This window comes from Tasmannia lanceolata, unplaced genomic scaffold (genome assembly GCF_043159265.1).
Source record: "Tasmannia lanceolata isolate RefF3 unplaced genomic scaffold, GAP_Taslan_0.1 ptg000018l, whole genome shotgun sequence".
In the NCBI taxonomy this organism is placed as follows: Eukaryota; Viridiplantae; Streptophyta; class Magnoliopsida; order Canellales; family Winteraceae; genus Tasmannia; species Tasmannia lanceolata.
Window position 1 is genome coordinate 56,153,078 of NW_027518695.1, and position 12,203 is coordinate 56,165,280.

Consider the following 12,203-nt stretch of genomic DNA (forward strand, 5'->3'; position numbering starts at 1 on the left):
CACCCCCTTCTATGTATGAATTCACCCCAAGTTTTTCAAAATGGAAGGTACAGCCCATACCATAGGATGATCCAAACCGTCCATTTGATGGGCCACACGTAAATAGGTTGTGCCCCAAAAATCATTTCCATAGGATGATCCCAACTGTCTGATCTATAGAATTTTTCACAATTTGAGTCCCTCTTTAGATCTTGACATCACATAGCATGGCCTATCAAATGGATGGATCAGATTAGTTAATGATGGGACACATATTGCCAATCATATTGCCAAAATATGTAATTCATGAGATCATACTAGTGGTCCATCTCAAATCGTTAGTATAGCGAGATTTTTACTAATCAAATGAGGCCCATTTAAGCACTAGTTAATGTCATCAAACAATAGTTAAGAAAAGCAAAATTTAATTGTGCCATTAATAGTCAAAGATGCAATAATTCATCTATCCCATTCACGTGCTCAAGAATTAGATATTAATGAGTGTCCACAACTTGAGTCATTGCCAAACATCATCGGCCTCCGTAGGATGAGAATTAGAAAGTGCCCTCTAATGCAGCAGTTTCCAGAGGGAATGCTTGACATGCTTACATATCTCTCAGTTGATAATGTTGAGATCTTTTCTAAAAACCTTACATCCCTCCAAACCTTGAAAATTTCTGAATGTTCACAACTCGAATTCTCTCCAAGCATGCTACTGCCCCCCACGCTTAAAACCCTCAGTATCTTTTCTTGTGATAATCTGAAATCCCTGCCCAAGGGGATGTTGAAGAACCTCACCTCCCTCGAAACATTGACCATTAGTTGGTGTCCTCAACTCCTTTCCTTGCCGGAGGAAGGGCTGCCCACCACGCTTCTGGGATTAGGAATTTATGGCTGTCCGGAAGTAGGGAAACAGTGTCAAAGGGACGGAGGCCAATATTGGCTCAATATCTCACACATTCCCAAAATAGAGATAAATGGCTCGAGGGTTTGAAGACTACTCTGGAGAAGGTACACGACTGTCTCTCCTCTTGGCTTTTGTTTTATTTATTTTTGGTATGTAAGATGGGATTGAACCTCCGACCTCCAGGTTGATGAAAAAGCCTTAACCATTGAGCTAGAGGTTCAATCCCAAATTAGGGCTCTTGGATTTTATTAATCATATGAATAGATTTCAATCCATTATTTATTTTAAAGAATAGTAAACCTCAATTTCTCTCTATCTCTTTTCATTTCCTCATTTTCTCTCTTTCACTTTCTTACAAAACAAAGGAAATAATTAATTTTACTGGAATTTCAGGTTCATAAAGAAGGACACTCATCCATGAAAAATTAAAAGAAAAGGCAAGTGAAAATTACCCCACTTTCTTCTCCCCAATCCAATCATTTCTTTAATTTTTTCATTATATCTCAATTTTTTTTGTCTTAGTCTTTGCCTAATATACAGTAGATTATGACTTGTTTGAGACAAAAGGAACCCTAACTGGGATGAATTTATCTTTTATGCTTCATTGAATTTATGCTCTGTTTTGGACCCTTTGATTTATGTTCCTTGGGTGGAGTGTTTGTTGTACTTTTCTTTGTTTTCCTTTTTCAACAAGTTTCAACTAATCCTTGAAAAAATAAAAAAAATATCTTTGTATATGTATACATTACTTGAGAATTTGATCAATGTATGAATGTGAGATCTGTGCATAATTAAAATTAACAAAGTCAAACCAGCCACCATGGATTTTTATTTTCCTTGCTACTCATTGGTTGTTCCTTGTCATTATTTCTTGGTATCATTCTATTAATTGATCTTGTGGCTGAAATTTTAGGCATTCAACTCTTCAACTCTTCTTCCTTTTTATTAAGTGTTGGTTTGCTTTAAATGTTATTTGATTCGTGATTTCATTTGCAATTGATTACATTCCCTATACTTGTAAGAAGACGAAATTCTGTCTACACTCTAAAGGTTTCCCTCTTGAATTTATTATGCCAACTTCTGTTAGAATTGAGCATCAAAACTCTGTTAATTTTTACTTTGAGAGGTACATGCAAGATGTGATGCTAGTAGAATGCTTTCTTTGTTAGTATGTCTAGGTTGAGATATTTTAATCTAAAATCAAATTCCAAATTAGTTGATGTGATGCTAGTAGAATACTTGTGTAAGAGATTTGCCAGACTCTTTGTTCTAGCTCTATAGATTAGAATGGAACAACATGATGCTGGAAAAAACATCTACCCAAAGAAATTCTAGATGCCCATACAAAATTCTGTCTTACATGGTTCAAAGTAGGTTAAATGTTTTTCTTTGTTGTATGTCTAGGTTGAATTTTTATTCTCCAAAATCAAATCTGACATTAGTTGATATGATGCTATTAGAGTGGTTCTTACATTTTTCTTCATTTATTTTCGAATTTACTAGTAGTCTAGAATAAATTGTTACCTTTTTTGTAACAAAAAGAATCCAACTGGGATGAATTTACCGAGTACCCATCGCTGAATTTAAGCATTGTTTAGGCTGCTTTGGTTCTTATGTGTTTTCCTTTTCTTTTTCCTTTATTGGCTTTTTCCCTTGGTGCAGTATATGTTTTATTTTTCTCTGTTCTCCTTTTACAATTAGTTTCAGTTTCTCCAGAAGAAAAAAACTGTCTTCATTAAGAATGTGATCAATATGTGTAACTAAGATCTATGCATAGTTAACTTTATTAATGTCAAACAAGCCACCATGGATTTTTATTGAGCTTTCTATTCATTGGTCGTTCCTTGTTATTATTCTTTGTATCTTTTTTATTGGTGATTTGATTTGCAAACAGTTACATTCCATATGCTTATAAGAAGATGGAGTGGTGTCTAAAGGTTTCTCTTTTGCATTTATTACAGCAACTTCTATTAGAACTTAGCATCAACATTGAATTAATTTTCCAACTTGCCTGTACCCTGTCTCTATCTCTCCCTCTTTCTCACACGTGTGCACACACATTGAATATTTTTTGTAAATAAGAAAAATTAAAAACACAGACGCAAACACACTGGCATATTGACTTCTTTTTTGTTAAATAAGAAAGAGTTAAACACACACACACACACACACACACACACACACACACACACACACACACACACATGTTAACTTAAATTGCTTCATTGGACCTTTCTTAGTTGCAACTTTTTATTGCCCTAAACTTTCTCCAATTTCTTTCAAATTCTCATCTACTTTTTTAGCTTAGGCCTACAAAATAAAGAATGATAAAGAAGTTGGAGGTTATATCCTAGCTCACCTACCCAAAAAAAATGAATGATCCCTGCCTGTTTCCATATGTTTCCCCTTCTCCGTCATTTTTGGATGCCTTTTTATCCATTCACCGAGGTTAGTCAAAAGTCTCAGTTGGGGCTAAATGTGATTCTAAAGACTGTATCCATGATTTCTTGTACAAGAAAAGATAAATGGGGAACTGTGGTTTCTGGATTCAAAATTAATACAATATAGTAGACAACAAAAAGTTGACCTTTTACTTCTTCTTTGTAAAGAATTTCCTTTTGGGGGTCTATTTATGAAATATATTATGTTAGAATAAGCTTATTATTTCCTTTCATATAAACTCAATCTTATATTAGATAGTTTCTATAGACTGAACATGTTCTCAAGCCAATTTGGTTGGGAAGAGTTCATTTCATTATCATCCATATTAAGTTTCTATATATGGATTTCAGTCCAATGACCAATTTGCTTTTGTAAAATTACATGCAAGGTTGTTTTGGATTTTTCTTTATCCCAAACTATCAACCACCCTACGCAATAATGTCAACTCATCTTGCTACATCTGGAGAAAATTGTCTTTCTTCCATCATAGTACCTCCATATCCAGTCTAGATTAAATTTCCTTGAAGCAGAGACCCGAAAATTTTCATAAAGAAGGAAATTTTCCATTATTCAAACCTCCAAATGCCTATACTATCTTCTCCAAAGGAGGATTATTGCATGATCCATTCATATTCATAAATAGAGTTCACCTTACTTGACAAAATATAAAAATTAAGCTTCATTGGAAGGCACTGATCGTTCCTTTTTCCATATTTGTCTATTGATCTCAGTCTTAATGTATAAAAATTAATCCCAGTTGATTCATGCCAAGCCTCCAGAGCCCAATATGAAACATGATTGCTGAAACTTCAAACAGTGATTAGGAACATGCATATCTAGTAGTCATGATTAATGTATAACTGATGTAAATCAAAAGTATACACAACATGAATTGGAAGATTTTTTTAATGTATGAAGAGAAACCAATGCTACAGCCATCTATTGTCAACAAGGTGCTGCCCAAGGGGGTGACCCTCTCCTCATCATCCCCTCCAACTTGATCGATCAGGAGAGCATTATATACGATTATAATACTTCTCTTTCATTAATTCCCTGGTAGGGGTCCCCCAAACCCCAGCGTACCCACCCAAAAAACTTTAATTCGAACAATGAAGTAGAGAGATAGAAAATTTTAAAAATTCCTATAGAAATTTCCCAACAAATAAAAAAATTCCAAAATCATGAACTGTTTTTTCATAGAAGCAGTAAAAAAGATCCATTAAAATTAGCAATCATGAATTATTTGTGAATAAAAATTTCCATTGAAAGGAATAATCATGAACTGTTCCATTGAAAGGTTACCATGAATTATGTGGAGAGTCCTTGTACAAAAAGCTTCTTCTAATGTCTACACCATAACTTTCTAGTCCTAAACTGATAGTACTTTCTAAATGAACCCAAAAAAATGTCTCCTTGGTACTCTATAACTATTGAAACTTAAGTAAGTAATAATATTCTTTGCCTAGAAAACTCAGAAAAAACAACTTTTAAATTATAAAAACTATCGATTTACCTACTTCCGAGAAACAAACGATGACTATTTCTCCTATTACATGTTTGACGAAAATTCAAAGCTATCCAAATACAAATAGCTAGAACATGGGTACAAAGCACAAAGAAGGATGTGGAGGAGATAAAGATAATTTCAATGCCAACGATAAAATAACATTTAACACTACCCGGAAGTTGAAGGGAAGAAAGGCTGCTCGGCAATTCTATATTCCTCACAATTACCAGCTTTCAATCTTTTAAGTATAAATGTCATATCAATCAAAAGTTCCATACATGAACCATGAACCACCTCCCTTATCTGATATAGGCTATCATTGAAGATTTCGAACAACTTACAAAGAATAGCAAACTATGAAAGGTAAAGTTATGCAACCTACAATGCATGGAAAATTCAAATACTAACTGCATTCATCCTAGAAACAGTCTACAATGCATATAGGTCAACGATTGGCAACTCATAACTACCATTTGGACCCGCAATATGTGGTCACAGTAGATTGCGTTTTATGTTTTATTTTTTTGAAAAGGTAACAGATTTTTTTATTGCTATAAGAGTAAATACAACAGAGGGCACGAGACATCCCACAAGTGTAAAAACCCATACAGAATGGAGCCTGAAACTTCTAGTCCACCCATAAGCATACCAACTGATAGCAGACTCACCAATATGCCTCCTTTTTATGTTAACTTCCTTTTCGACTCTTTCTTTTATTCTTTTTAATTTCGTCCACTTTTATCATTGCAAAGATGGCCTCCTCCTTGTGAACCATGTGACTTATATTCTTTGGATGACATCATTCTCCCTCGCTTGGAAAGAAAGTCGCCATTGGGTTTTCATTCAACTCACCATTTTGGAACTCCACACAAGTGAACATCTTGCCAAAAAACAAAAGTAGCTTGCATCAGAAGCCATCCAATGAGACTATTTTTTGCCTTGAATGTGGTCTTCCCATTCATTACCCGAGTTGATTCGGATTTGATCTAGCCACTTCTTAGTTTGACTTTGTTGAACATTCTGTACTAGCGAGCATTTCAAACATGTCATCTATCTACGTCTATCCGTGCATGTTGATTTCTGTTTATTATGGTATTTTAGTTTTTTGGTAATTTTTTTTATGCAAAATACATTGTCAAGCTCATTAATAGAACAAAGAAAAACAGATTATTTCCCCTATGAAGGATTTCTCCTCTCTCTCTCTCTCTCTTACATGATTATAGAAGATATTACACCATTCCATTCAATAGGGATCAAGTTCCCTTTACAAGGGATTGAGTTTAACCTCCTATTAGATACACGGTTTTCCTTCTTACACCCTTCGAAGCCATAGATCCTTTTTCCTCTTCTATATAGTTCTCAATTCTATCTTCTTTTCAAAACCCTAATCCATCTCTCTCCAAAAATGGAAATCCCACACAGATCATACTCTCCTCTTTAAAAAAATTTACCAAAAATTTTATTATTGTCTCACTGTAGACTCTTCCAACAAATTATTTCTAGAAGTACAAGGTCATTCAATTCTTTATTATTCAGTTACGTTTTTCTGAATACCCATTATCGTTTGAATTATCTACTTGTTTAGATGTTGCTTTAGTTGAACATGCAGCGAAAATAATTTTCATCCTGTAGTTTTTCTACAACTTTACATTCCATGACTTTATTTATCTCAAAATTGTTATGTTTTAGTATTCCATCTAAGCAATAAATCAAAGACGTACCAAATTGACGCGAAGTTCAAGTAATATATATGTCAACTTACATGCTAATCTTTTCATTCAGGTTAAGCGAATTCAGCGGGCACCATTCTCTTATGGAACAATACAGATGGCATATTATCTAAATATGCAGTCTGGAACGGATCTTGAACATCATGTAAGTATAGAATTTAATAACCAATAGGTACCTCCGTACAAAAAAAGTTATGCTTGGTTACTATGCAATTCATGATTTCCTTCTTACCAACCACAAAGATAAATCTTCATACATTTTGATGTTTTCCTTTCCTTTTGTATTGTTATATTAGTCTGATGCTTCAGGACTTCCTAAAGGAGCCTCATGAACTGTCTTTTGACCCAATATGTGTTCGTTTTTTAGAATAGAACAAAAAAGGAAGAAGAAACAAGTTCAGAGAGTTGAATTGCAATATTCTTAATAGCTACCACAAATTCAAATAGCCAATAATGAAATCTCCATTACCCATTCTATGTAAAATGCCTCTAGATGCACAGCCAAAATTGTTTCTTGAAGCTCCGTCTTTGTTAACAATTTTTCTTTGCTTTGCTGGTGTGTATTGTGTGTAACTTTCTACTAAAGCATAAGTGGGCAGGGATTGCAATGCAAAGCCACTGGCTCAATCCCTAAGTCTTGTACAATCATTGAAAAACTGATGGTTCAGATGCAACCGAGCAACTGTAGTATGCTTTTCAACACCAAAACCATGTTTTGTCTGGCCCTAGAAATCTTACTAGTTGAGCCCTTTTGGATTCTTCATCTGTTGATTGGAAGCTTTGCCCCCCCTAAATGAATAGGAGTTGTAGTTGTAGAAATCTTTTTTTTAAGACATAGGATATCCCCACCCCAATTTTTAGGGTGGGACTATTCCCTACAGATACGTGCAATCACCCTAGATGAATAGGAGTTGTAGAAATCTGATAGGCCTAATTCAATCTCACGTACAAAAGGAAACAAAAAACTAATATAATGATAACACTAGTGTTTTATGCGGTTTGAAAATGGTGCCTACATCCATGGGAGAGACGACAATCTTGTATTATATGAAAAACAGATGAACAAAGATTACAATAGATTAATGAAGTAGTACTCTTGGCAGCTCTTTGTATCTTCAAGGAAGAACTATTCGAAAATCTTATAGTCAAAGCTGATCCATGCCAATTGATGTAGTAGAAGAATGTCCTATGGACCTTGGAGATTAGCAAAATGGCTGTTAGAATTCTATCTATAAAAATTAAGTCCAACATTCTTCAACTACATTTTGACATCTGCTAAAGATACTGCAAATAGGAACCAAAGGAGAGAGCGTGGAGCGCTCTTCGCAAAGCATTGAGAACACCCTCCCCTTGCAGTAGTTCGTGGTACACGTCAGAGGGGTTGTTGTTCCTGTCCGCGTCCTGCTACATCTATCCAACCAGCAAATGTTTCATCCATTTTGTGCTGCTGTTTTGTTTCAGGCACTATTTTCCTGATGGCAGGTTCTTTGAGATTTAGTTTTTTCTTAGGTATAGTGGTTGGGTTATAGAGTTGTTAGTACTTTTTAGTCACCTGCTTGGTACCTTCTTTGTTGGGACATCTCGTTCCATTTTGTTGTACCACATGGTTTTATTTTCAAATGATATATTTTTATCTTTAAAAATAATAATGTAGCCTAGGCATGTGGTTGTATTCAGAAAGATTACCAGGTTTTAGTCGTGACCTTAAGTTGAGTTGGCATGGCTAGTCACCCTACTGAATAAAATGGTGCACGACATTCTAAAATATTGGATAAAACTTATTTTACTTGGAGTAAAATAGGACAATAAATTCAAATACTCAATAAATTATTTTTTGATTTTTAATTTTGGAAACTTGGGGGGCCGATAACCCCATGTTATCCAAGCCTCAAACAAAGACATGGTTCAGAGCAACTGGCGAAAGTGTTGGGACCACTCTTCACAACCCTATCAGACAATATGTATCCCAATTGTTCCAATACTCAGCCATATGGGTGTGTGGCACTATGGGTACATGGAGCTGGCATTCACTTTGTAACTTCTAATAATTCTTCGATATTGGCTTTACATTCAAGGAAACATTATTGTACTAACTAAGAATCTGTATGAATATGCTAAAAAAACGCATAATAGTGAGAGACTGCAAATTTTAGCAAATACAAAAATAATTTACTAAATAACAGCCTAAGTAGTGAAACAATTTGATTATGTAGCCTGTAATGTAACACTGAAATGTATTGACAATCCTGTATTCTTGTATATGAGAGCAGAGAAATATATTAAAATGCTGTCATTGATTACTTATTTTATTAGGTTGCATCAGTAAACAGAATTGGAAGTTCAAAAAGTTAAAACCTCTACATATTGGCCCATACCTCCTACTGACAAGTAGAAAAACTAAACTAAAGAAATCTAGATGCCAAACATGTAATCAACAATCCAGAGAGTTGCAAAACAAATGTTTGCATAACTTATTAAATGTCTTTCTCCTAATGATAGTACTTTCAGTACCCAATAGGTTAAGCATTGCTGCTTTAGGCACCTCCCAACTGGTGTGTTCTGTTAGAGCATAAGTTTGGACTTGAAGAGGACCCTATTGGGTTGTTGTACCATGAAAATTGCTTGATTTACGATTTGAAGTGGCTTCTTAGGTAATAATATAAGAGAAATGACTATTTTGTTGTACCCTGAAAATTGCTTGATTTATGATATGAAATGACAATACTTGCTCTCTACCTCTTATAAGTTAGGCATTTCTCTTAACTCTATCCAAATTCTTGAGTTGTGAGATTAGCTAAATTAAGCTACGCTCATCATTTATGATCCACGGCTCACTCAATTAGAGCCCTAACTACTTCAATGAAATGAGTTCCAAAGATGCTATTAATCGTTGCGCTGGAACAATCAGGTCGAGAGTTTGTCCAGTCATCTCAATGAGGAATTTAGCTATGCCACCCGTCGACCTTACACTATGAGTACTGTTGTAGCAAAGCCAACAGGAAGATCAGTCCCCGGGCTCAATCTAGGCTATTAGCCAGGGTCAAGATGGACGAAGGGGTTGTCAGGGAGCTTTATAAGGAATTGTAGGATCCATAGCTGGAAATACTGAATCTTCAAGGCATATACTTTTAGTTGCTCAATTTCATTTTGAAGGATTTCTGTTCAATTTTTTCTATCTTTCAGCCTTCGTTGAGTTCCTCAAGATACAATCTGATGGCTTGGTGACACGTATTCCTTCTTTGGATGCAAAGTTATATTATGGAAGGATTTGCTGCTCCTCATCCTTTTGGAGTTATGGAAGGAGAGGTATACGAGAAGCTTCAAAGAATGTTGCAAGTTATGACAATGGTCTGATGCTCTGATCAAACTTATTAAAGATGATGTCTCAGAAATGTCTACCAATACTAAGAAAACTGAAGATTTTCTAGGCGTTTGTCTTCCATAGAAAAAGCATCCCTTATGCCCTGTTCGGTTGCTCATTTTGGGGGGATTGTAGGAGTTTCAAATGCTTGATATCTTCCAAAGATCTCCCCAAAGCATGTTCGGTTGTCATTTAGACCTTTGACCACTAGACAACTTCTAGACATCATTCTTGCTTTTTATCCTAGGTCGAGCCTACTTGGCGGAGATGCTCCCCCCATAATCTTCTCCCCAAATTTCACCATTTTGGTGGAATTTGAGGAGAAGATCTCAAGAAGTTCTTGTCTTATTCTCTTTTCTCCCTTTCTCTCTTTTCCACCCTTCATTTTGGTAATGGCACCCTACATCTTCCGCTAAAGTTCTCGCGGATTGCCACGTAACCGAACACCACCGGTCAATCTTCCACTATTCTTCTCCCAATCTAATCTTCTTGTCTTCTTCCCTTTGATTTCTTCGTCTCCTAATCCCCCACCGAACTTCCAGCAACCGAACAGAGCATTAAGATTTAGTTCTTTCGTCGTCAGGGACTGAAAAAAAATTAACAAGCTTGCAAAATTTGTATCTATCCTTGAGAGATTGAATCTCTCAGAAATGGGCATAGCGACTAAACAGTACGTGCACCATATTCAAAATATTATGTCATCTTATTATAATTCTCAACATTCCAAGAGAATACGTCATCTTGCTCATATACTACTCATAGTCTAAGATCTGGTTGGATGGATAGATTTGCTCAGCCTTTGTTGGGGATGTCAAGAAAAAGTACAGAAGGCCATATATTGTTTTAATCTTCACTAAATAATAGTGGAGCCAAATAATTTTCTTATCAGCTGCCTAACTGCCTTTTTAAGTGTTCTAGTGTAAAACTTATTTTGAATAGAGATTGGTGGTGATTAAATTCATTTTAATGTTATTTCTCTATTGGGTACTTTCTGAAATATTCAGTTAGCTTTCCATTCAATACTCATTACTGTTTGAATTTGTCACTTGTTTAGATTTTGCTTCAGTTGAACATGACTATGTAAAGAACTTGTCGTACTGTAGTTTTTTCTCCACCTTTAGAGTCCATGGAGTTATTTCTCTGGATATTCTATGTTTATGTAATATAGCTATGCAGCAAATCAAGGATGTATCAATTTCAGCTAAAATTAAAGTAATATAAATTCAACTTACATGTTAATCTTTCCATTTCAGGTTAGTAAATCTTTCCATTTCAGGTTAGCGAATTTAGTCGGCACCCTTCTCTCGTTGGAAAAAGTACAAAATGTGAGATTATGTGTATGTGCAGCCCTCTTTCCAGGAGATAATAATGTATGGTTATGTTTTCCCCCTACAAACTTAGCTATGATTGGTTTGTATGCAATTCATGATTGCAATATAAATATGTATGTTGTTATTCTTTTTGTACTGTCATATTGGTTTTATACTTAAATGAGACTCATAGATTAGCCTGTGATTGAATTTATGAAATGAAAGAGCATGTTGTTCTTGTTTTTTAGCATAGGAAAAAGTCTAGACTGTTGCATTACATTATTCTTAATAGCAACAAAAAAAAATCCAAAGGGCCAACAATGAAATTTCCATTAGCAATTCTATTTTGAATGCCTTTGGATGCACTGCCCAATTTTTTTTTGAAGCTCCATCTATATGAATTGTTTTTCTTTCCTTACTAGTGAGCAGCATTGATATCTTTGAACAAAAGCTAGAACATTGTTTGATCTTTTAGTCTTTTTCTTTCTTCGAGGTATATAGGCATGGATTGAACGATAGTCCAATCAATAGACAGTTTTTTATGAAAAAGAAAAAGAAAAAGAGTAAGAGTCCAATAGACAGTTTTTAATAAAAAAAAAGTCCAACAGACAGTTTTTTTTTTTTTTTTTGAACGATAGTCCAAGAAACAGTTATCTTAGCACCTTTCTATCCTGTCATCATAGTTCTATATCACTGTTTCCAATCTATTTGAGAATATTTCAAAATTTCCTGATGGTCGATACATCGGGACCTTCAAATCTTTGTTACAATATAGTGGGGATCAAACCTTTGTTACAATATAGTCGGCCTACCTCCACGTGATGGACATTCTCTCACCTCATTGGATTACTTGAAATGAATGATTGGATGTATCTCCCTTTCGGAAGAAGTTGTTCGAATTGCTCATTCTGTGATAGCTATGCCTATTTAGAGATTTTTTATTTTCTTCCCCATGACTTGGTTATGC

General features: G+C 35.0%; 1 long non-coding RNA gene across 1 annotated transcript; it reads left to right on the top strand.

Moving 5' to 3' along the window:
• The first annotated feature begins 333 nt into the window (after positions 1-333).
• On the top strand, positions 334-11,483 carry LOC143851341 (uncharacterized). The gene is made up of 4 exons (XR_013236293.1): positions 334-990; positions 1,280-1,323; positions 6,618-6,710; positions 11,180-11,483. It is a non-coding gene; the product is annotated as an uncharacterized LOC143851341 (long non-coding RNA).
• Positions 11,484-12,203: the final 720 nt, after the last annotated feature.